The following is a 26,270-nucleotide window of genomic DNA, read 5'->3' as shown; positions in this document are numbered from 1 at the left end:
CCTGTCTCTGGTGAAGTCCTCTAGAATAACTCTCCTTATTAGTTAATTTAGTAAACACATAGCCAGGTCTGAAGGGCTTGGAGGGGTGACAGGGATTTATTTGCAAGTTCATTATTTCTGCCTGCAAACAGCCACTCCTGCTCTAGCATGTGGCCCGTTTGGTTTGCTAAAGGTTCCTATTACTCAGGGTTAATTGCCTCTGGCACCACACTTTCCACTTTCTCCAGAGCACCACTGAGACTGGGTCCAGCCTTTCAAAGTCAAATTAGATTTTCTCCTCTGAGTTATGCTATTGATATTTTTAATATTGCCTGAAAGCAGGGATGAAGTTTCCTTAGCTAATTCTGAGCCTGAAGTGGACGTGGCTTCAGAAGGTTTGGATTTAAATCTAAGCCTGCCTTAGTGGGAAGCAGCCACATAGCACAGGGAGATCAGCTCAGTGCTTTAAGACCACCTAGAGGGGTGGAATAGGGAGGGTGGGAGGGAGACGCAAGAGGGAGGGGATATGGGGATATGTGTATACATATAGCTGATTCACTTTGTGATACAGCAGAAACTAACACAACAATGTAAAGCAGTTATACTCCAGTAAAGATGTTAAAAATAAATAAATAAATAAACCTAAGCCTGCCTTTTTCTCAATATGTGGCCGCAAACAAATGACTTAATCTCCCTGAAGCTTGATTTGTTATCTGAAAAGAGAGATGCATGCCCTTTCGTCACAGCATTGCCATAGAATTAAAGAGGCAATATCTACAATAGCACAGTTTTTAGCACACAGTTAATGCTCAGTAGATGGTTATTGAGTCTAGTCTAGTTGAAATGCCAAGATTATCCTGGGATCTGTCTTGGAGATCTGTCTCCTTGTTGTTCAGGTCTGCAATTCGATTATCATTCTGTGAGCCCTAATATTGAATCCTAGGTACTGTGCACAACAGGGCTTTATGGAGATGAGTTAGACCTGGTCTCTGGTCCTGAATTCACAGTTCACTGAGAGAGGAACAGAGAGTTTGAAGGGACTGACAGAGGAAGGCCTTAATTAGATATGTCAGCTTTGTAATATACCCGCTTGGGTAAGCTGAACTACACTTTCCAGAATTCCTTTTCCTTTGTGTTTCCAGTTAGGGTGAAATTCTTGTGTGGATGCAGCCACACTCACTGTCACTTCCCTGGGCCCTGGCTGCCGCAGGACACCCACACCCACAATGTCAGAGGTCACAATAAGTGGGTTCCAGCTCATGCTTCTGGGTTCTGGTTTGTTCTTGCTATCCCCCACTTTACATCCATCTCCCCTTCCTGTCTGCACTGTTCAAGCTCAGCCATCACATGTGAAGATGACAGCCTTACAGAGTCTGCTTAGCCATGTTACTCAAAGTTCTTCTTCTCTGACTGAACCCCGACTTAAACATCAGGCCAAAGGTTGGGGCAGGGGCCAAGGGGAGGAGTGGTCAGAGTGGCAATTTTCTGCCGATTGAGTCCTCGTGAGACTGGCATCCCAGGCCCGATGGAGATTCTGGGGCAGGAAGATTTCCATCATAATCCCGCCAATATTTTACAACTTTGATTTCTAACTTTATTTTAGTTATGGAATGCTTTCTTCAAATGAAAGCATTTGAAGCACTTCAGGTGCTCAATATAAAAGGCAAGTTATAGAGAGTTTAATTGTCTCTCCCCCAAACATATGCTCAAGTCCCAAACCCTGATACCTATGAGTGTGACCTTATTTAGAAATAGACTTTGCAGATGTAATCAACTTAAGATACATTCATACTGGATTAGTGCAGATGCTAAATTCAGTGACTGGTGTTTTATAAGAGAAAGGAGAGGAAGATCTCGACACAGAGACACAGACACATAGGGAAGAAGGCCAGGCAAAGACAGAGGCAGAGACTGAAGTGATGTGTCTACAAGCCAAAGAATGCCAAGGGTTGGTTGCAACCACCAGAAGCAAAGAGAGAGGCATGGGATGGATTGTCCCAGAGCTTCCAGAAGAAACCAACATAATCGGCACCTTGATTTCAGACTTCTAGCCTCCAGAGATGCAAGAGAATACCTTTCTGTTGTTTTAAGCCATCCACATTGTGGTATTTTGTGTCAGCAGCCCCAGGAAACTGATACACAGATCAAAGCCAAGCTGGCTTGGGGGTGGAGCCCCACTACTTGCTCTCATGTACTTCCCCAAACCCAGACGGCACCTGAGATGTTGCTGTGGATCTTGGACTCCTCAGGAAAAGCTTGAAAGTCCTTGTTTTAAAGTTTCTGGTTCACTAGTCCTCAAGGTCTGCCAGTGGGCCCCTCACAGTAGGGGAACCTTGTAACCCTGACTCTCCAATCCCTGTAACACCCTGCAAAGTGAGCCTTTGACTGTTTCTATAAAGTGGGATGGTGTCTCTGGCAACCACATGTCTAGGGCAGGGCTGAGATTCCCAGAGTTAATCAACCCTCTGAGGACCCCAGCCTGGCTGCTCCCCAGGCTTGGTGAGCACCCCAAAGGCGTGATTATCTGATGGTTCTTTCACAACTAGCACTGGGGCCTTTTGCTTAATTAATCACAGAAACGTTCCTGCCTAACTTCAGACAACAAAATAATGAGCAGGCCTGCGAGAGGTTCAAAGACTCAGGAAAAACAAGCACTCCCTAAGGAAAGGGCCTGTTGGAACAGGGAGGTCAGGAAAATCTATTAGAACTGCTGCTTGCTTTTTGTTGCATGCCCCCTTCAATATAAATATAATGATAGTGTAAATGTGTGTATATAGAAGATTAACACATATACCACTTGGATTTTAGAACCATAAAATATTGCGTATTGAGAAGGGGTGCAGGGATTATCTGGGTTAACTTGCTCTTTTTATAGATGAAGACAGTGAGGCCATTGGAGGTTAAGTGACTTGCCCAGGATCAGGTGACTGGAGCATGACAGAGCCAGCCTAGGACCCAGATCTCCCAGCTCTAAGTTTGTACAAGTGAGGATAGAGGATACTTGAGATGGAGGGTGCTTAGAAGCCACAGAGAAACACAAAGCCAGACGATGGTGGTTAGATAAGAAATTACCAGAGTTAGGGGGCAGATGTCAGATCAGAGCACAGAGCATGTCAGGGGGTGGAGGAAACGATAAGGCATTAACAAGTCAGAGGGTAGAGGTCAGGTGAAATCTTGTAGGACAGTTACAGGGTAGAGGCCAAATTAATGATAGTCGAAGGGTCTCAGCATGAGACTAGGTGTTCTAAGTTTAATGAGGCATGAAATCTATTTTCAAGGAGCTCAGGACAGTTCAAGAATTAAGGAGGACGCATCTGGAATACCAGAAAGGGCTGAGTAAGTATAATAGGAGTAAATGCTGAGGAGCTGAGAGGGGTCCTTCTAGTGGCAATGTCATTGGAGCAGGAGATGTTAGGCGTGTGAATACTGGGGCATGGATGTGTCATGCAGAGGGAACAACTGAGCAGGGCATGATGGAGGGGAATACTAGAGAGTTAGGGAGACTGGGAATTCAGATTAACTAGAGCAGGAGTTGCATGATGGCAGCATCAGGTCTGTAGGGCTGATTGAAGAGGGCTTTCCTAGGGGCTTGGACTCTGTTTAGAAGACAGCAGGAAGCCACTGACCAGGACCACCCTTATCGTGTTCGCCATTATCGTGACCACCATTACTGTGACTCGCACGGGGTGCTGTGTCTACAGGGCTGCTAAATTATGTCTATTATCATAGACATAATTTAGGTGAGAGCCTGAGGGAAGGAGCAGACTCTAGGCCTCTCTGCTGAATCCTGGAGCAGTATTGTTGAGCCCCTTCCTCATAAACCCACACTGGATCCATATCCGTTAGCACTCACATGTGTCTGAGGCTGTGCCCGAGGCTGGTCATTCTCTAGATGTCCCATGAGGTTGTTTCTCAAGCCTAGCGCCCTTCGGAGGCCTGAATTAACGCCCCCCACTCTACTATGCAGAGTTGCATAGAGTGTTAGGATTACACAATGATCTACTAATTTTTTTTTTTTAAACTTGAAGGATACCTTTGCCAGTAACATAGTTGAGCACAGTCCAGCTTAGGAAGAGTATTCTGGCAGCTGTATGCAGGATGAACTAGAGGTGGCAAGGCTTAAAGTGGTGAGCTGAACAAGGAGATGATGGTAGCAACTCAGGAGGCTGCTGGTGAAGCCAGTATATGAGGCGGTAAGGAGCAGAGGGAACGGGAATCTTAAAGACAGAGCAGAGTCAATCACAGACTTCATACCTGCCCAGATATTCTTGCCCAGACTCCACATGTGATCTCACCTCACACATCTCACTTCTCTGTTTCACATGTTGAACCAACAGAACAACTCCGTGGATACACACCTCATCTATGCAAGGTTTTGAGTGTTTGGAGAAAAGCTACTTGTAAGAAAGATTAGGTAGCCAGGACATGGAAGCAACCTAAGTGTCCATCGACAGATGCATGGATAAAGAAGATGTGGCCATATATACAATGGAATATTACTCAGCCATAAAAAGAAACGAAATTGAGTTATTTGTAGTGAGGTGGATGGACCTGGCGTCTGTCATACAGAGTGAAGTAAGTCAGAAAGAGACAAATACTGTATGCTAACACATATATATGAAATCTAAAGAAAAAAATGGTTCTGAAGAACCTAGGGGCAGGACAGGAATAAAGACACAGATGTAGAGAATGGACTTGAGGACACAGGGAGGGGGAAGGTTAAGCTGGGATGAAGTGGCATGGACATATATACACTGCCAAATGTAAAATAGATAGCTAGTGGAAGCAGCCGCAAAGCACAGGGAGATCAGCTCGGTGCTTTGTGACCACCTAGAGGGGTGGGATACGGAGGGTGGGAAGGAGACACAAGAGGGAGGGGATATGGGGATATATGTATACGTATAACTGATTCACTTCGTTATACAGCAGCAACTAACACAACAATGTAAAGCAATTATATTCCAATAAAGACGTTAAACAAACTATTGCAGAATTAAAAAACAAAAAAAGAAAAAAAAAGATTAGGCATAGTGTCCAAACCGTATACTGCTTTAACTGTAAATCATAAAATGTTTAGAAGAAGGATGATCTCACCCCTTTAGGAATGTGTGGTGCGTGAAGTAAGATGCTAAGGAAGGTCTGTCTCTTCCTTCCTGTGGGCTGCACGTCACTGGGCAGAGTCTGTATTTGGGGAGACAGGCGTTCCCAGCAGCTGGGTGGTGGGTGGGCCAGGAATGACCTGATTGAGAGCATATAAGGAGCAGTTGCCAACGAACGCATGTATTTATGAGGCAAAAAACTGCTGCTCTTTGAGAAACAGGCAAAGGCCAGGCAGCATAACCCAAAGGTTGCACCTGTGCCGTAGTAGGAATCATGGGGTAAGAAGGTAGGTGAGTAGGTAGATAAGAAAAGCTGGTTTAGGCTGTGAGGCTGGTGGTCAGTGAGTGCTGGTATGTCCAACTTTTGCCACTGGAATAAGAGATTGGAGGACCTGGGATTGTTCCTTGTAAGCCACTAGCTAGCAGCGTAAATTCTAGTCTCTTTGGATCTCAGCTCCTACCATTTAAAAATGAGGGTTTGAAATGGATTTAGGTAATATCTAATAAACTCCTTTCGGCTCTGAAAGACTGCGATTTTTAATTTTCAAATATAAGGCAACTCTTAAATGCTGTTAAGACCATGCTGTTTCTAAAATAATATGTCTGTATCTGAAAAGTCTCTGTAAGTAGATCTTGTGCTGTGTCTCTGTCACTCTTCATAAGTCCAGCTGCTGGGCCTGTGCTCTTGTGATGTAGAACTGGCAGTTACTAATGGAATTAGAGGCCAGGGCCTTAGGGATGTTGAGTTGCCTCATTTAAACTGCACTGGTGATGAAAATAGCATTCAGCTGTTTTTAGTCTTGGCTGCATATGAGAATCCCCTGGGAATAATTTAGAAAACAGTGATACCTGGGTCCCACCCTCGAAGAGTCTGCTTTAATTGGCCAGGGTGAGCCCAAGATTTTGTTTTTTGGTTTTTGATGTTTGTTTGTTGTTTTTGTTTTAAATCTTCTCAAGTGAGTAGAATGTGCAGCTAAAGACTAGAAGTAATGTTACAGATCACTGGATGGCCAGTAGTTTGCATCTGATATTCCCATTTCCCTTGATTAGGGCTGGTGCTGTCCTTTGAGCCACACCTATAGGGTCCAGTAGATGAGAGTGTGAAGTGGCATTGTCTGTCATGTCCTTGAACAAGAGGAGTGGTGGCCCCCAGAATGGGTGATCATCATCTCTGGGTGGAGAAGGGCCTGGGGGAAAGGTCTTAACATTTTGGATCTGCTAAATGACAAAGTGTAGTAAAATCTGGTGGATCATGTTAACATGAGTATAGGCCCTCTTACAAATTGAGTTGGGGGCTCTATGTCCTCAACATGAGACATATTTTATCCTCTTACAGCATAATTTCATGGTACTTAGCGCAGGGTTTATTTTTAAAAATGTATTTATGTGATTATTTAATTAGTATTGGCTACAAGGATCATGAGGAGGACAATGTTTTGCTCACCATTTCATGTCCAATGCCCAGGGGCTCAATAAACAGATGGCAAATGAATGAGTGAATGAAGACATTGTGTGGCAGGCTCTGTCTCAGGTACTGGCATTTGAAGCTCTTTTTGGAGGATCAACCATGCGTCAGGGACAGGCTTTGTGCTTCCTGCTGTCTCAGGTGCTGGAGTGATGCAGCCAGAGGGCAGGTGGCTCACACAGTGTGCTGGCTCTTCCATGCTCAGCTGAGTACCTGTTACAGTGGCAGCTCTCCCAAATAAATCAGAGATGTGACAGAAGACATGAAGAGGATGCTACTGAGTGTATGCATATCTGTATTTGCTCTGGTCTCAGGACACCCTGATATCTGCCAAATCTTTAAAGTGGATTTTCTGAAAGCAAAATTGAACTGGAGCAAAAACCCTAGGAGATGCCTTGCTTCTGCAGCCATGGCCTCATACACTTCATCAGGAACTTTCTTTGCCAGGGAAGAACAATAGGGACCACTGTGTCTTCTCCTCCCAGGGTGGCCTTCAGAGGAAAGCCCCGGGCCATGGTGTTGCAGCCTTGTGAAGGTGGGGAGAAAGAAAATGGCTCCCAGAGCAGCTATCAGTTACCTGACTCCCTCAGAAAGTTTTTAGTGGCTTCTCTCTCATTTCTGTCCAGGAATGTGGGAAGGAGGAGGGCTGGGTTAACCTGGTCAAAGTACTACATTCAGGCAGTGGCTTTAAGGGAGGCACAGGGAGAATGCTTATGAAGTGATAATGGCTTTCTCATCACAGGGTGGAGAAGCCTGGCTCTGGGCCTGAGTCCCCAGCAAGGTACTGGAGTGGGTGTTTATAAACCTGTCCCTTCAATACTTGGAAGCTTCCCATACTTGTCTGGGAGAATCCTGGACTCCCCATCTCTCTGTGGACATCTGCAAAGCAACTCCCACCTTACTGAAGATTCTTTAAGCAGTTCACTCATCCTGGCTATTTAGAGGCATTTAAAAAGTGAAGGAGGAGAAAAATAAAAGCCCCCTGACACTGATGAGACACTTCTCATACTTCAATAACTATAGATTCAAAGAGAGTGTGGCTCTGGGCACTGACCCATCCTCCTGCTTAGGGTCATTACTGTTGCCGTTAGCCTACGTAAGGCTCAAGGGGCTGTTGGGCAAACACTTATGGAGCATTGTTTAAAGGGGTAAGATGACCCCTTCCTGAGAGAGCAGGTGGGCCCAGACTGGACAGTTGTCAGTGGGCCAGGTTAGCGGTGTGAGTCCCAGGGAGCCCAAGGAGAGACAGTCTAAGTGAGGAACTGCTGCAGAGTACTATAGGAGGAGCCAGACAAGGAACAAAATCCAAGTTCAAAGGGCCGAGTAGATGGAACCATGACTGACTTAGCTGATGGACCTGGATTGGAGTGAGGGGCAGTCGGCAAACCAGCAGAGATTCCTGAGGAGTGCTATATACACTGTGGGGGAGCCTGGTTTGCTCTTAGATGCCAACAGATATGTCCATTTGGATACACATGATGGGATAGCCGTGGATGAAGAAAAGGGGTTCTGAGTTCTAATCCTAGATATATCCACTGCACTTGGGGATTTTGGTCAAATGGCCACAACCCCTTTCTATACAATGAAGAGATTAGAAAGGTGGGTCCACAGGGTACCTCCAGCTCGGACATATTGGGGTCTCTGGATGAGTCCTCTTGGGCTTACTCCTGCATTTAATTTCTTTGAGTTTCCGCAAGCACTTTTTCTTGTTAAAATGATGACTCAGGGCTTCTGTCCTGAGTAAACAAAATAAAGCAAACATTTACAAAAAATAATCCTGGACCTCAAGGAATGGTTGTGTTGCCCTGAGGAACAGAAGAGCAACATTCCCCATCGTCTAGAGGCATTTTAGAGTTTGGGATGCATTTGATATGCAGGGAGGGCTCACTCTTAGAGCTGGAGGTTGACCCCCAGGGATACTGAGAAGAAGATACAAAACCTTGGAGGACACAAGAGGAGTTCCTAGCCAAGGCAGCTGTGGCAATAGAGAGAGGGGGCCAACTTGTAGCCCTTGAACCAGTGCAAGGCCCAATCTGGAAGATGAGCCAGGGTTGAAAATGGGAGCAGGTAACCAGGTCAGAAGCTAGGAAGGTGTGGAGCAGCACAAACTAAAACGGAGAAAGGGGGTCTAGGTCCTAGCAAGTAGGTCAGACTTGAGATGAACAGTGCCGGTGCTGGAACCTAGGCAGTGGTACAGGGTGATACACAGGACCAGGCAGAGGTGAGAGAAGAGTTGCCTCTTGAGAAATCTGCACATCTCCTAGCTTAGACTTTTAGTGAGCTAAATATGGCTGGGGTAGCAGAAGTCCCTCCCACCATCTCCTCTGGATTGGTGAGATTTGGGAAGAAAGAGACGGAGTCACATTTGCTATATGGAAAACTCTGGAGTAAATGGAAGAGGTTGGGACTCCTAGTGTGATTTGGGCACACGTGGATAATAATCTCTCCTTTTCCTGTGATGTCTGGTCTTCAGGTTGAGCATGTGTCCTTGGTCTTACTCAGATCTATCTCATCCCATTGTTGGTCAGTCTGTCCCATTGCATTTCTGTCTGTTAGGATCCCTTCCTTCCATTTTGGCTGTCTTTGCCAATCATAAAACACTGATGCCAAGGGCAGGTACTCCTCCTCTCAAATGGGACTGCCCAGCTAACAGAACTCAGAGTGGGCACCTGGAATCCATGATTAAACTCTAATCCACCTATAGAAAGGAGAAGGAAGCTGGTGCTTCATACACATCCTTGTCAATTTCATACCCATCAAGGTCCTAAAGAATTAAAATTATTATTTTGTCATTAGTAGTAGACCATATGGTAAGAGATTTACATGCCTGACATTTATTCTCCCCAACATCCCTATGAGATAGGAACAATTAATATATCAGTCTTACAGCTGAAGAACTGAAGCTTAGAAATGTCAAGTAAGTTGTTTAAAGTTACACAGCGCTGAGTGAAAACACAACCTCTCAGGCTCCAGAGTTAGTCCCTCATTCAGAGAGCTTAAGTGTTTGCCTGTGATCACATAGCTAATAAGAACTGAGATGCAATGAAAAGCTCTTGCTCTCTTCTGAGGGACAAGGGAATGCCTCTTATCCTGCAATGGCATCTTTTGCTGGGAGGTGAAGGAGGAGTGTCATTATCATTAGGGGGCTGATCCCTGTCTCAGGCATTGGCTACTGAGGAGTCTCAAATGGGCAGGTCCAGAATCTATAAGTCCTCAGAGGTCAGAGCATGACTGAGCAGATCCCCCATGAGTTCTCAGCATGGTGTCATGTCGGTTTCTGCTGGAGTTGAACATATTTCTGCATCTGATCAAGCATGGATGCCCTGCCTTGAGCCCTGCTAGTCCTTGTCCTCTTACCACAACCCTCATGCTTGCCTGTGTGTTTTCAACGACCTCTGCTTTTCATGTCACCCTGCTCTGTTGCTACAGTTGGTGCTGCCTCACTACCCTCTATTCTCTCCCACTTTCTGCAGAGGCTCACTCTTTTGTTTTGGCCTCACTGTGTGTGTCTCCTGCTGTGAGTGCCTTAAAAAAAACTTAATTGATATTAAAAAATTAAAACTTGGGGAGGAGGGTGGAGATAGATAATTTACCTAGGGTTGCATATTCAAAAATGAGCACATAATTACTGTTTTTAAGTAAGGTGTCAGGAAGCAAGATTGATTTAAACTTGACATCTGTTTACACACAGTGAGCTGTCATTAGATGCATATGTAGGGTCAGAAGAGCTATGTTCTGTCACCATGACAGCTTAGTTTGGTTCTGGAAATTTGACTTCCTGTGTTTCTGCAAGGGGGCAGCAAGATAGCTTCCAAACGCGGCCCTCTCCTCCTCTCTCTCGATCAGCCAACATTTTCCACACACGTACTACGTGCTTGATACTGTCCTAAGCACATGTGATAAAACAAGCAGTCTGAGGTAGTGGAGAAGAACATGACAAAGAGGTTAAAAAACATGGGCTTTGGAGTCAGAAAGATCTGATTCTGATTCCTAGCCGGCAAGTCAAGTCAACTCTCTAAGCCTCAATTTCCTTTTTCCATAAGGCAGAGATCATTACAATATTGCCCTCACAGGGCAACTATAGATGAAAGTGATAGGGATTCAGAACACTTAATGTAGGACCATACAAGAGTAGATGCTTAATAAATGGTGTTCATGGATATTATTAACATCAGACAGGACTCTGACCTCAGAGCACCTGGGATCTTGTCAAGGAAAGATCCGCTCACCAAGCGATCCAGTGAATGTTGGCTGGACTTCATATGAAGCAGGAGTTCTGAGGATGGAAGTATCAGCTTTCTAGGAGGATGCAGAAAGATGTCAAGGATGAGCGGAGACTTGAGCAGGGCCCTCAGTAAGTTTCTGTGTAGGAGCAAAATATAACTTATGGGAAGTGGGATGTAAGACATCTGCCTGCCAAGCTGTTCCCAAGTGTGTTCTCCATGCAAATTCTTACTCAGCTTAAGTGAGTCCTTCTTAAAGGAAACTTCCCAGTCTCTCAATCAATCCTGAATGGGTCTGTCCTTATTCTCAGTGCATAAGCCTCATACTATATCAGCACATCATTGATTTCCACTGTTTTATATTTAAATTGTTATGTTTGTCTCCTGTGGATATCTTTTCTTCCTTTTCCTTTCTTCAAATGTTTATATTTTTAAGTCAAAGTTATACATGCACATACTTTAAAAGGCAAATGTATCTACATGGTGTGTTATATAAAAGAGCATTTTCCCACACCCTCCTATCCTTTCCCCCCTCTCCAAAGGCAACCCTCACACCTCTTTTAGCCCATCATGTTGGCATTGACTTCCCTTCCTCTAAAACCATGGCTGTATTGCCTCCTCTTGCCTTGTCACTTTCGTCATTATTCCTTGACGTCCCCCTGTGCTGTGTGGAAGATGAGGTTTACCTTTCTTTCTCCTCCAGCCCTACCACTATACACACAGGCGTACCTCCTGTCCTCCCCATCCTTCCAATATAGCTTGTCATAACTTTGGTTAGATAAGTATCTAACCAAAAGATATCCACAGGAGACAAACATAACAATTTAAATATAAAACAGTGGAAATCAATGATGTGCTGATATAGAATGAGGCTTATGCACTGAGAATAAGGACAGACCCATTCAGGATTGATTGAGAGACTGGGAAGTTTCCTTTAAGAAGGACTCACTTAAGCCGAGTAAGAATTTTCATGGAGAACACACTTGTATTTAAATGATTATGACTATGTATGGCAGTGAATTTTTTGTATCAACTTGGCTAGGGTATAGTGCCCAGATATTTGGTTAAACACAAGTCTAGATGTCACTGTGCAGGCTTTTTTTTTTTAGGTGAAATTAGCATTTAAATCAGTAGACTTTGAGTAAAACTTAAGACCATCCATAATGTGGTTGGACCTCATCCGATCAGTTGAAGGTCTTAAGAGTAAAAGACTGATGTCCCCAAGCAGGAGGAAATTCTGCCTCCAGGTTGCTTTTGGACTTGGGCTGCACCTTCACCTCTTTGCTGGGTCTCTAGCCTTCTGGCCTGCCCTGCAGATTTTGGACTTGGTAAGCCCCACAGTCCTGTGAGCCAATTCCTTAAAATCAATCTCTCTGTCTCTGTAATATGTATGTATGTATGTATATATATGTATATCTATATATATAATACATAGATATAAATATATATCTCCCACTGGTTCTGTTTCTCTGCAGAACCCTGGCTAATATACTATGCAAACAGTATTCACAGCTGAGCCACGGAAATAAACAATTACTTTTTTTGTCTGCCAAACTTCTTTTTTCTAGAAGGAATAGTTGTCTTATTGTGTTGTTGATGTTTGCTTAGTTTTCCATTTACTCATCTCTAATCCAATCCCAATCTTGACTGATTGTCTAAATCTCCTCTTGAGACAGGCAGATGCGTGAGGTTTTCTCTTGATTTCATCTTTCTGAAGTATTCTCTAACAATGAGATGGCTTCATGGGCAACTGAATAGTGGCACAGGACCCTCTGCTGGGTTTAATGCTCTGTTATTTTCACCTTTAAATTCTTAATAAATTTTTAATAAGGAGTCCTATGTTTTTATTTTGCACTGCACCCTCCGAATTATGTAGTCATTCATGTCTACTAGAGCTTTCTGATTAGTTCTGACCTAGACAGGTGTGCAGCAGTCACCCTGGTATTACCTAGGTATCTCCCTTCACCAATTATAGGGAATACCTGTATCCAATATTGCTCTCCTGTTCCCCCATCTAAATAAAAGTGTCTTAAAAGTAGATCCATGTTTTACTCACTTTTATTCCCAAACACCTAGCAAAGTGTCTCAAGCATAGGAAAGTGCACACACACACACACACACACACACACACACACACACACACATACACATAATGAAGGTGAAACACTTAAGTAGATAGAATAGGAGGAGGGATGTAATAAGACTTTCTAGGAAGGAGAAATAGTATGAAGAAATCAGGGAGGTGTGGATTCGTCTTCAGTGGATGGGAAGCAGTGAGGAAAGCAGAACAACTGTATCAGAACAGGGTATATTGGAACCAATGGGAAATTATGTTGAAAATTATGTGGGAGACAAATTGCAAAGAGGCTCGAATGCCAGACTAGGAATTTTCTGTAGACTTGCTGGCCCCCAAGGACTGACTTCCCCATCTAATGACATCTGATATGTGTAGTTAGAGAAACTCCAGCTGGGTAGAATTTCACACTTTCCTTTTCTTGGCATTGAAATAGGTGAATGGAGTAGGATGGGTGGGGGAGAGCCTAGCAAGTTAAAAAGGGAGCGCATAAGAGAGTGTTTCCTGTGAATTTTAAAACCCAGTCTAGTACAGAAGCACAAGAAAAACCATTAGAACTCTGGAAGATAGCCAGGGTGGTCTGGATAATGCTAAATCTAGGCAGAACAACCCCAAACTGGCAGGCTTGTTATCACTAAATTCACACGATTGAAGACCCACAATCCTTTGCACCTCGTAGGTGCTTCTGATCCTTATGGCACCCAACACCAAGAAAATTGGGCTTTCTCTCTGGAAATCTTCACACTGTGGTGACTGTTTCAGGTAAATATGAAGATTAGTGGGCTAATGGGGACCTCTTGCTGTTTGAACCTCAGCCACAACTTGTGTGATACAGAATCCTTCAGCTTTCTCCACATGCATGAAGAAATGAAAGCACCTTTCAGAATCCCTGGCAATATTTTTCCAAAATGTGTATCAGCATTCTAAAAGAAAGACATTTACAAGGTTTTGAAAAGAACTTAACTGATACCTGACAGAAATGCATAGATTTTCCATTCTAAAACATATGTGGAAATATATTCATTGTGGCACTAACAGCCAAAATCTGGAGACAATCCAAAAGTCTATCAACAGTAGAACTGATAAATAAATTGTGGTATTAGTCATACAATGGGATAGATACAGCTATAGAAATGAATAAGCCACAACATACAATAATATGAAGTAATCCCATAAGCATAATTGCACAACAGAAACCAAAATGTACATATTACATGGTTTCACTTATATAAAGAAAAATGTCTATTCAGATCCTCTGCCCACTTTTGAATTGGGTTATTTGTGTTGTTTTTTTCTTTTCTGCTATTGAGTTATGTGAATTCCATGTATATTTTGGATATTAACCCCTTATCTGATACGTAGTTTGTAAATATTTTCTCCCATTCCATAGGTTGCCTTTTCTTTTTGTTGATGGTTTCCTTTGCTGTGCAGAATCTTTTTAGTTTAGTTTTAATTTGTTTTTGGTTTTATTACCTGCTTTTAAAGTCAAATCCAAAAAAGCATTTCCAAAATCAATGTCAAGGAGATCATTGACATTTTCTTCTAGGAATTTTACAGTTTCAGGTCTTATATTCAAGTCCATAATCCATTTTGAGTTGATTTTTGTGTGTGGTATTATATAGGGGTCCAGGTTTCATTATTTTACATGTGGATATCCAGTTTTCCCAGTACCATTTATTGAAGAGATTATCCTCTCCCCGTTGTATATTTTTGGCTGCTTTGTCAAAATTAATTGACAGTCTGTGGGTTTATTTCTGGGCTCTCTATTCTGTTCCACTGATCTTTGTGTCTGTTTTTATGCCAATATCATGTTGTTTTCATTACTACAAGTTTCTAATATAGTTTAAAACAAAGAAGTGTGATGTCTCCAAGTTTGTTCTTTGTTTTCAAGATTGCTTTGGCTATTTGAGGTCTTCTGTGATTCCATAGAAATTTTAGGATTGTTTTTTGCTATTTCTATCAAAAATGCCATTGGAATTTTGATGGAGATTGCATTGAATCTGTAGATTGCTTTGGGTAGTATGAACATTTTAACAATATTCTTTTAATCTACAAATGTGGAATATCTTTTCATTTATTTGTATCTTCTTCAATTTCTTTCATCATTGTTTTATGGTTCTTAGTATACAGACCTTCCACTTCCTTGATTAAATTTATTCCCGAGCTTTTATTCTTTTTGATTCTAATGTAAATGGGGTTGTTTTCTTAATTTCTCTTTCCCATAGTTCACTGTTAGTGTATAGATATGATACTGATTTTTGTATGTTGATTTTGTATTCTGCAACTTTACTGAATTTATTTTATAAATTCAGTGTTTTGGTGGAGTCTTTAGGATTTTCTATATATAATATCATGTCACCTATAAATAGAGATTACTTTCCAATTTGGATGTCTTCTTTGTTTTGGTTATTCATTTGTTCAGCCAACTAGGAAATGATTAGAGGCTGGGATGAAAGTCTTTGAATATAAAATGTTTACTCAATTTCTGGGTGTTAACATTAGGACTTTTCCTAGAGGACAACTCAGATGATGTATGTATGCATTTGTAGGTAGTGCTGTAATTTTAGTTAAGCAGGTCTGAAGTCAGATGGACTTGGAATAAATCACTGAAAATATCTCTTGGGGGATAGCCATTAGCAAGTACTCATGCTCTTAAGAACTGCTGCTTTGTTTGCGAAAGTCCTATAGGACCTGTGAACATAAACCCCATTGGCTTTCAGAGGTAGGTGATTTGGGGGCTCCTCCCTTGGGTGGCAGACTTAAAAGTTGGGGCACTAGATATGTGGTCCAAACACTTTCCTCCTCAGGGAGAAGCTGGGAATTGGGGGTTTCCTCCTGATTGTATGGCTCTGTGCTGGGAGTGGGGTTTATGGTGAGAGTGTCTCACAGCCTTTCCTACCCATTTCAATATGGCTGTTTTCTCCCTTGCCTGATGTATAAGAGTCACTCAACTAGTTTCTGGATTTTTTCCAAGGGAATTGCTTCATGGGTACCTGAACATTTGGTGCATCCATGGGAGGAGGGAAATTCAGGTGTCTCCTATGTTGCATCTTGGTTGAGTTCCCTGGGCTTTTGTTATAGCACCTGAGAAGATATTGATATCATTTACTGATTGGAATAGACTGGACAAGGAATGGGTTTTGGGCAAGATGTAGGGAGAGCAAAATTGAGAGGGAAAAAATGACAAACTCAAAACTATCGATTTTGTTATTCCATTTTAGTAATATTAAAATTAAGATGTCTGTTGGACAGCCAAGTTAAGAATTCAAGTAGGTAATTGGAGATTGTTCTTTTTAATTCTGTTCCTGATTCTCATGATCATTGAATTTGATCATGTGTGTATCTCGAAATCAAATTAAAGTGGCTGAATGTTTGGAATATACCATCTGATTCTCTTAGGTTACAGGCTTATTCCTGTTCAGTTCCATCTAGACTTCAAAGATGGAGGTTGAGGATAGGGTTGTTTACCATAAGGAATTTTAAAGTATTACTAGTAGACGAAAAGGGATGAAATTGGGCAGGAAAAATAATGGATGTTCCTTAGAAAATATTATTTTTAAAAGATGAAGATTATAATCTATGAGAAATATAACTGCTGTGAATTTTTACATGCTTAATAACATAAAAACAACATATATAAAGCAGATAAGCAATCAGAAAATACAGTAGTAAATATATAGAAACAAAATAAAACATTTTCATAACACTCTGCTTTAATATTTTCATATATGTAGTTCAATTTTATTAAAATTAAATTTTACTTTTAAACATTCCATATGGTTTCTGTTGGGTCCAGAGTCAATGCCCAGACATGGATAGCAAAATGCACAGTCAGGCATGTTTTGGGGCATGCATGATTACAGTCAGGAGAATAGGGACAGACAAAACAAAATAAATCTTGGGACCCCAAAAGTTGATTTGTAGAAAATCTCTAGTTGGTTCAGCCAAACTGGGTTGGAATGAATTAGAAGTCGGAATGAAGTTCTTTGAATATGAAATTTTTACTTGATTTCTGGGTGTTAATATATTAGGGCTTTTCCTAGAGGACAACTTAGATAATATATGCATTTGTAGGTAGTGCCACAATTTCAGTTAAGCAAGTCTGAAGACTGATGGACTTGCAATAAGTCGTTGAATATATCTCAGCTTCTGTCTTCTGATCTGAAAATGAACTTAGTAATGTCACCCACTTCATAGGGTCATTGTGAAGATTTAAATATATAAAACATATCAAGCATTTAATTTAGTGAGTAGCACATACTAAGTGCTCAACCATTGCCACCCATCCAACCACTGCAGGCTGGCTTTAGTTTTAACTTTAGCTCTAGTTTTAGGAACAAGCTTCTGGATCTCAACTGCCTAAGTTCAAATTCTGGCTTTGCTGTATGAGCTTAGACAAATCACTTCTCTTTTATTTTGTTTCCTCATCTGCAAAATGGAGATAAAATAGTACCTATCTTACATGTTTGTCTTGAGGCTTAATACCTAAACTTCTTAGAAGAGTTCCTGGTATATTTAGCAGTAAGTAATGGTCAGCAATTATTTTTGTTGTTGTTATTTTACTGTCTGAGTTTTCCAGAGTTTTCTCAAGTGTGATCTTAGAAGCAAAGAGTGAAATCGCAGAGTGAAGCCAGGAATTAATTACTGGGCTTTCCAGTGAGCACAAGTGCCACTGAGCAGGAATGAAGGAGGAGCCAAGAATTTGGAACTAGGGGGGTATGTGAGTTAACAGAACTCAGAACTTGACAGGAGAAGAACAATTGTCTGAGGTCCTGGGTGTATGATAGTATGTATATATGAGCATGTGTAAGAAGCTATCATTTACTCTGCGTCAGTAATAGATGATACACTGCTATTCATTTTCTAACCATTATCTAATTAAATCTTCCCAATAACCCTGAAAGTCAGGTATTATTATTTCAACGTATAATGAAGAAAACTAGCTTCAAGAGGTGAAGTCAATTTCTGAGGTCAAGCAGTTGGTACGTGGGGGACTGAGATTGAGATATAGACCCAACTCTCAAGCCCAGAAGCATCCTTCTCCACTAGCCTGCCTCCTACAGTGCTGAGAGCTGGGCAGTATGGGTATTACCCTTCCCCTTATTAGGGGAGTTGCCAGACCATATCGCAGAATGGGGCAGCCTGGGGTATAGTTTTGGCCAAAAACATACAAATGACTTGGATTCTTATGATAACGTAAGGCATTTATAGCAATTACTCAGTGTATTAATTGAGAGGAGAACCCTCATGTCTTCAGAAAGTTCTCAGTGTCTACTTCCAAGATACAAGACTGCTCCCAACCAGGCCACAGCTGCACCTGGAGGACATTCTAACCTGACTCCTTCCCCTCAGCTCTCCCCCACTCGCCAGCATACATCTGTCACACCATAGGAATTCCGTTCCAAGGCCTTGGTGTTTTAGACTCAAGTTCCCTCATCTCTTGCAAGGCTACACTGCAAAAATAACTCCTTGATCACCATCGACTAAAACTTCTCTCTCTCCTTTATTTGGAACCGGAGAAGTTGTGTGATTGTTGCTACAGTTTGTGGACAACCAGGGACTTGTCTAATTTACTTCTTGGTGGACACTTTCCATCTTAGATGGTTGTATATATGGGTCTTTAATTGCATACATGTTCATGGGAGAAGAGTAGGTAAAACAAATCAAATTTGGGGCTTTTAGTCTGGTTCTTTTGGTAGGAAACACATAATTGTCCAAGAGTTGAAAATCCTTTGGTTCCCAGTGTCCAGGTGACAGTGACAGCAGTAGACTCTTCACTAAGTTCTTATAGAGTATTTGTTTGTTTTACAAAACTCTCATCATTATGCCAGTTGATCCATTCTCATATTCATTCTCATTCTTCCCCTCCCTCTCTTCTTCTGCCTCTCTTCTCTAGGGCATGATCAACTTCCCAGAAAAAGCTACAGTGTAATTCATAAGCCTAAATTGTTGTTAAGATTCACTGCATGGTGTATAGTTGCCAATTTAGGTTTTCTAAGAGAAAGAACAAAAATTATTAAAGCATTATCCAGCTTTGTTGAGACCTGGGCAGTTAGTTTCTTGAATGTTACAGAGCCATTTAAAGCATCCACTGCTTATTTGCAGAATTAAAAAGCTTTGGCTATTATTTCTTGTTTAACAAACTTTGACCACACTCAGACTGGGAGCTCCATACAAAAGATGTACAGGCCTGAAAAAAAAATTAAAAAAAAAACCTGATTAAATTTTAACCAGCTGCTGGGCAGATAGTTTGCCTGAGGCACATTTGTCAGTTTCAAAGGGTCTTTTTATTAATTTTGCATTTTGTATTTTGTTAGTGGAAAGAGCTCCCTCTTTGGGGACTGCCAAAAGCTATAGGCTGTGAATCTTCAAGCAGCCCAAGGACGCTTCTGAGAATGCCAAGTAGATTTGGATTCCCAAGCATTCCCCATTACATGAGCTTTATCGGTCCTAAAAATATATTAACTTTAGGGGTGAGCTATTTGAATTAATGTTACAGGATCCCTACTGACTCTGCTTCGGTTAACATTAGTCTTGCTATTTGTCTGCAAGACTATGCATGACCTTGCTGTGTAAACTTGAGCAATTTGCTTGACCTCTCTGAGACTTAGGTTTTTGGTCTATAAAATAATAGGGTGAGAAGTTTATCTTTTTTTTTTTTTTGGTTGCGGTACGCAGGCCTCTCACTGTTGTGGCCTCTCCCGATGCGGAGCACAGGCTCCGGACGCGCAGGCTCAGCGGCCATGGCTCACGGGCCCAGCCGCTCCGCAGCATGTGGGATCTTCCCGGACCGGGGCACGAACCCGTGTCCCCTGCATCAGCAGGCGGACTCTCAACCACTGTGCCACCAGGGAAGCCCTGAGAAGTTTCTCTTTGTGGTCCCTGCAGCACTGGATTAGCTGGTTTATGACTGGTTGGGGAGTTCTGACACAATAAAACTCGTATGTTTTTCTTTTTTTGTGATAATTATATTATTAATAGTAACTAGAATTTATTAAAATGTTTGTATGCCAAGTTCTATGTTCAGCACTTTATATATATTTTAAAATTAATTTTTTCAGAGAAAGCTTCTGAGACTGGCACTGTCAATTCCCATATTACAAATGAGGCAGCTTAGGGTATGAGACATCAAGAAATTTCACAAAGTTAAATAATAAGTGGCTGAACCAGGATTTGAAAACAAGCCTGCTTGATGCCAGAAGTTGATATTTAGAAAACAGTCTGTTTTTTGCTCCGGATGTAAAGGATCAGCTTCTGTTTCTGGGCTAGAAATGTGCTCTGACATCATACAAATATTTCCAAGTTTCACATTCACCTGGGATTGGTTGTGGTGAAAATACTATGCCAAACTCAAAGCTGTCCTGAAAGATTCAGACAGGCCTCTCCTGGCTTAGGCAACTCTAGGCTGGAGGGGACCGCCTGCAGCATAGAGACAATTTGTGAAAAGGAGGAAGAACTCAGGGGTTAAATGGAAAATACAAACCTCTTCTGTGATGCTGGGAATTTCATAAGTTCTACTCAGGCATCTTCAAACAGCATTAAATACAAAGTAGAAAAGTCTACCCTCAGGCTAGAATTTGTACACAACTTACCTGCAGGAGAATATGGCTAAATTTCTACCTGAAGACAAAGAATCAGGGCTTACATTTACAAAGCAGAAGGAAAAAGCAATATGTGTATAGATAGATATATATTTTTGAATGTATATTTCTGTTTTTGTATTGTAGCTTTTTATATATATTTTATACATATAGTTTCACCAGTGAGACTTTTTATGCCAAATCAATACCTGGCAGACTGACTTTTGCATTATTTAATGTCCTTACCTATTGGGTGGGACAAGGTACTATCAGCCTCAGTGTGGTCATACTTCCATGGTCTTAATTCCTGCAGAGGATTCTTTTACTTCACCTCTGAGAGCAGATCTTCTGGAGTATGCTGCCCTACCACGAATGTGGCTGTTTTACTTGCTGCTCATCTGGCTTGGGTTCTTCAATCATGTTGACTTAACCTATTGATTAAAAAGTTGGCGGGGAGGAGCAAATTGCACAGGGCTCTTCTGTGATACTTGGGGTGAGGAGTGGGCCATGTCCCAAAGGGGCTTTTTTGATTCTTTTTGAGCTAAACTCTCTTGGCTTTCTGCAATAATACTTGTCCCTGCTATTCAGTGTACTATGGAGTGTTTGCTTGGACTGGCCCAGGAACCCCAAAGAACTTCCACAGCAGTGTTAGTTAATGAAAGAGAAATACATGCATCTGTAACAATATTTAAAAGTTATTTCATTTAGTAAATGCTTATAGACTTCAAAAAAACTTAGAAGAAAAGGAAACAAAATATGTTGGACATACAGTCACAGAAATTTAGGGATTTCAGGCTTAGGAAAATAACATAATTTACACACGATTATATGGAAAACTATACCATAGTTTTACCAGATCTGAAACTTAGGGTCTCCTTTGTTATTCTTGACCCAGTTCTCTTTGCACTGCATGTGCAAATCCCAATTTCAATATGTAGCTTGAGTCTATTATAGTAGATTCATATACGTTTAGAATTTCTGTCTTCATTGTGAAGTTAAACCTTTATCTTAAGTAGTCATCAATAAAAATACTTCCATATCTAATAATGCTTCTAGTATATTAGTTATCTTTGCTGAGTAACAAATAAACCCCCAAATTAAAACAATACACACTTATTATCTCAGTTTCTATGAGTCAGGATCTGGGCGTGGCTTTGCCAGGTCCATGCTTCACAGTCTCTGACAAGGCTGCTATCAAGGTGTCAGACTGGGCTCATCTTGAAGGTCAGCCTGTGGTTGTCAGTAGCATTAGTTGATCCCTCATGGGAAGCTGGATGAAGGTCTCACTTACCTACTGGTGGTTGGCCAGAGATTGCTCTCAGTTCCTTGCCATGCAGGCCTCTCCAAGATGGCAGCTTGCTTGCTCAAGGTGTGCAAGCCAGAGAAGGAATAGAGAGTCTGTTAGCAAGACAGAAGTTATAATATTTTGTAGCGGGATCATGGAGGTGTCATTGTCTCAACGTTGCTGTGTTCTATTGATTAGAAGCAAGCTACTCAAGGAGAGAAGATGGTACAAGGTTGTGAATACAAGGAGGCAGGGCCTACCTTCAAGGACTCTTACCACATGTAGTTTGTCTGATAATAATACAAACACCCTTGCTTTTTTTCAGTTAATATTTGCCTGGTATCTCTTTTTCTATCTTTTTACTTAAAAGTTTCCAGTTCTCATGTTTTAGATATATCTCATGCAAAGAGCATATAACTAGATTTTGCTTTCTTATCCAAACTGAGGATTGCTGTCTTTAACTGGTACGTTTAATCTCTTTATGCTTATGAGGGTTATTGATATATTTGGACATGTTTTTACCTTTTTTTGTCCTGTATTTCTTTTTTATCTCCATTTTGCCTTTTTTTTTTTTTTTTTTTGCAGTACGTGGGCTTCTCACTGTTGCGGCCTCGCCTGCCGCGGAGCACAGGCTCCGGACGTGCAGGCCCAGCGACCATGGCCCATGGACCCAGCCACTCCGTGGCATGTGGGATGCTCCCGGACTGGGGCACGAACCCGCGTCCCCTGCATCGGCAGGTGGACTCTCAACCACTGCGCCACCAGGGAAGCCCCATTTTGCTTTTTTTGCTTTTATTTCTGGATTGAGGAATTTTTTTTTTGTTTGCTGTTTTCTTTTTTGATATTTTGCTTCCAATAATATGGAAATTTTAAATTATTTTCCTGTTTTTGATGGTTATCTGTGATATTTGCCATTCATACACTGAAATCTGAAATTAATATTGTAATTCTCTTTCTGAACAACTCTCAATTTGAAACATTTTCCTGCTTATCAAGTATCTTAGTTCTCTTTTTTATATACAAACTAGATATTATTATTATTATTTTAAACAGAAAAGATTTGCTTATCTTTAATGTTTAATATTTCTTTTCTCACCCTATCTTCTTGCTTTTCAGAATGTCCTTCTGGGATAGCTTTTCTCCTCATTCTGGGATAGTTTTCCTTCTTCCTGTTTAAGATATATGAACATTTTTTTAGAGGTTTTTTAAAAGTGAATATATGTTGGTGATAAATTTTAATATAAGAATCTCTATTTTATCTATATTCTCAAAAGTAAGTTTTACTGCCTACACAAACCTAAGTTCACAGTTATTTTCACTTAACACTGAAGATACTTTGTTGTCTTTGAGCATCCATCATTTCAGTCAAGAAGTTTAGAGTCAGTGTGATGGTTAATTTTATGTGTCAGCTTGACTAGGCCATGAGGTGCCCATTTGGTCTAACATTATCCTGGGTGTTTCTGTGAGGGTGTTTTTTTTTGTTTTTTTTATATATATGATCCAATTTTTAAAAAAAATTTATTTATTTATTTATTTTTGGCTGTGTTGGGTCTTCGTTTCTGTGCATGGGCTTTCTCTACTTGCGGCGAGCGGGGGCCACTCTTCATTGCGGTGCGCAGGCCTCTCACTGTTGCGGCCTCTCTTGTTGCGGAGCACAAGCTCCAGACGCGCAAGCTCAGTAGTTGTGGCTCACGGGCCCAGTTGCTCCGTGGCATGTGGGATCTTCCCAGACCAGGGCTCGAACCCCTGTCCCCTGCATTGGCAGACAGACTCTCAACCACTGCACCACCAGGGAAGCCCCTGTGAGGGTGTTTTTGAATGCTACTAACATTTAAATCAGTAGACTGAGTGAAGCAGATTGCCCTCCCTAATGTGGATGGGCCTAATCCAATCAGTTGAAGGTCTGAACAGAACAAAAAGACTGACCCTCCCCTGAATAAGAGAGTATTCTTCTTGCCTGGCTGCCTTTGAACTGGGACATTGGTTCTTTTTCTGCCTTCAGACTCAAACGGAAACATTTCTGGTTCTGGAGACTGCCAGCCTGCATTTTTGGGTCTCCAGCTTTAGATTTTAGGACTTGTCAGCCTCCATAATTGTGTAAGCCAATTTCTTATAAGAAAATCAATCTCTCTTTCTCTTTCTCTTTCTATCTGTCTGTTTATGTATGTACATACGCACACGCACACACACACACACACACACACACACATATATATACAAACACATGTATATACAAACATACAAACTGTTGGTTCTGTTTCACTGGAGAAACTTGACTAAATATAGTCAGTCATACTGTCATTTTTTTGTGAGTGACCTGCTTTTTTCCCTGCTCTCTGGCTGGTTTTGCTTCTTTGTCAGTGGCACTGCTTTACCCAGTGTAGATTTTTAAAAAAATTTGTCTTAGTTGTTAAATGTGGTGCTTCCTGCATCTATGGATTTATGTCTTTCATTAGTTATGCCTAATTCTCACCTACTTTAAAAATATTTATTTTCCATCATATCTCTATTCTCTCTTTCTGGGACTCTGATTAAATATGTATTAGACCTTCTCATTCTATCCACCATATATTTTAACTTTCCGTATTTTTGATGCTCTTGGTGTTACATTCTGTGTAATTATTTCAGATATATCTTCAAAAATTCTCTCTTCACTTATTTTCTCTTCAGTTTAATTGTATCTGTTATTTATCATATCAGTGAGTTTTTTTAAAAATTATTTTTAATAATTACAAATTTTTCTATTTTATACCTTTTCTGATCTTTCTGGCTATTTTACAGTGTTTAGTTACTTGCTTTTTTTATTTAAAAAATATTTCATATACAGTTCTCATATGTTTTATCTGATAACTGCAATATATACAGTTCCTGATTGGCTTAGCCTAGGTTGTCTAGAAATCAAAGGTTATATGCAATTGTATTTTTAGGGAGCACAATCCTAGGGAGCAGGAATGAAGGCAGAGGGAGTGAGGCAGGGAAGAAGAGACAGTCTAAATGAGGATGTGTTACCAGCTGGCTGCCACTAAGTGCAATTGTTTGTTCCGTAGCATAGAACTATGCTATATAATAGCTTCTCAAGGAGCCATATAAACTTCTTCCCAGGATCATTTATCTAGAGGAAGGTATGAGAAAAAATTTGCCCATTGGCTCCTTCTCCTCTTGGTCAAAGGTTGACCCATGGGGCATCCACAATCCTGGTTTCCACATGTGTGGACACTGAGCAGGGTCTCTCAGTGTTTTTCACCTTTGTAGCAACAGGGAAGCCCTGGGTCAGGAGTTGAAAAGCATGAAGTAAGCATGAGGTGGGACATTTTCAGGCTGTACCTGCATGAAGTTAGTCAGAGCCCACTCAGAACTGGTCATGAGAGCAATGACCAGAATATGAGAAAGGTGAGGTCAAGTGCACCAGAATGGCTATCTAAGAGATGTGTGGTACAGGGTCTACATCTGGTATATGCTGTTTCTGCTGATTCTTACTCATGATGATTTATTTCTTTATATTCTTAATCTTTTATTATAAGTTCTTGGTTGCTTGATTTTAAACTTTGGGAATCCTGTGTAGCCTAAATCAAGGATGCTTTCTTCAAGAAAAAACTGTATTTGCTTCTTCTGGGGGCCAGAGGGTTACCGCCTACCTGGGACTCTTTAAACTTCTTCCTGGATTTCTAGCTTAGTGTGAATGTCTAAGGGCAAACAACTCTGGCCCAAGGCATATTCATCAGGATATATCACTAATATTGGCATTTACTTCAGAAAATCTGTGCCTTCCGTATTTGCCTATAAATCTTGCTCATGTTTTTTGTCTTTTTTGCCTTTGAGTGGGAGGGCCGGTGCTTGGAGATTTCTCTTACTTTCTGAAGCCCAGAAGTGCACTCAGCAGTATGTTTTATACAACACATAGTTGGTGGGCATTGAGAGCACTGCTGAGTATCTGACTGCCATACTCTCGGGAGCCAAGTCACTCTTTCTTATTCTTTTACAAAACTGCAAAGGATGGGAATTACTGTGGCCAAAGAGGAACTTCAAGAGATGGTGGCATATAGCTTTGATCCCATTCTAGATATCAATTTAAAGGCTGCATTTTTGTTCTCCTGTCTACCACTAGGAATATGCTGAACCATTTCCTTGGAGGGCTGAGTTCAGGCTGGCCTTGGAAAGGAAAGGATCAAAACTAGTTCCTGCAAGCTGTTGCCTGGATCCTGCTGGGGAATTAGCCATGCTTGACACCCCTTCTCTGCAGGCTTGGCTCTGGAGCAGGTGTGTTTTCAAGACAGTGCTGACCACAGGTGTGAGTGACATGGGCAGACAAGTGTGAGATATGAAAAATACAGGCTTCAGCAGCATGGGCAGGTGTGTCAGAAGCTCATCTGCCACTGAACCCTAGGGGGCTGGACTCTTCCTGCTGGAATGGAGTGGGGTGAGCACAGAGGGAGAGCACAGCCCTGTGCTGATGCATGAGGGGGCTATTAGACCTAGGAGGTAGAGGTGGGACCTCCCTAACACTCGAAACTCTCAAGGGGCATTAAAACTGGAGGAAATGGAGGCAGGGCAGTTTGGCTGAGGAC

Source organism: Lagenorhynchus albirostris, chromosome 9 (assembly GCF_949774975.1).
Source record: "Lagenorhynchus albirostris chromosome 9, mLagAlb1.1, whole genome shotgun sequence".
Taxonomy (NCBI): domain Eukaryota; kingdom Metazoa; phylum Chordata; class Mammalia; order Artiodactyla; family Delphinidae; genus Lagenorhynchus; species Lagenorhynchus albirostris.
Note: the sequence above shows the minus strand (reverse complement) of the source record.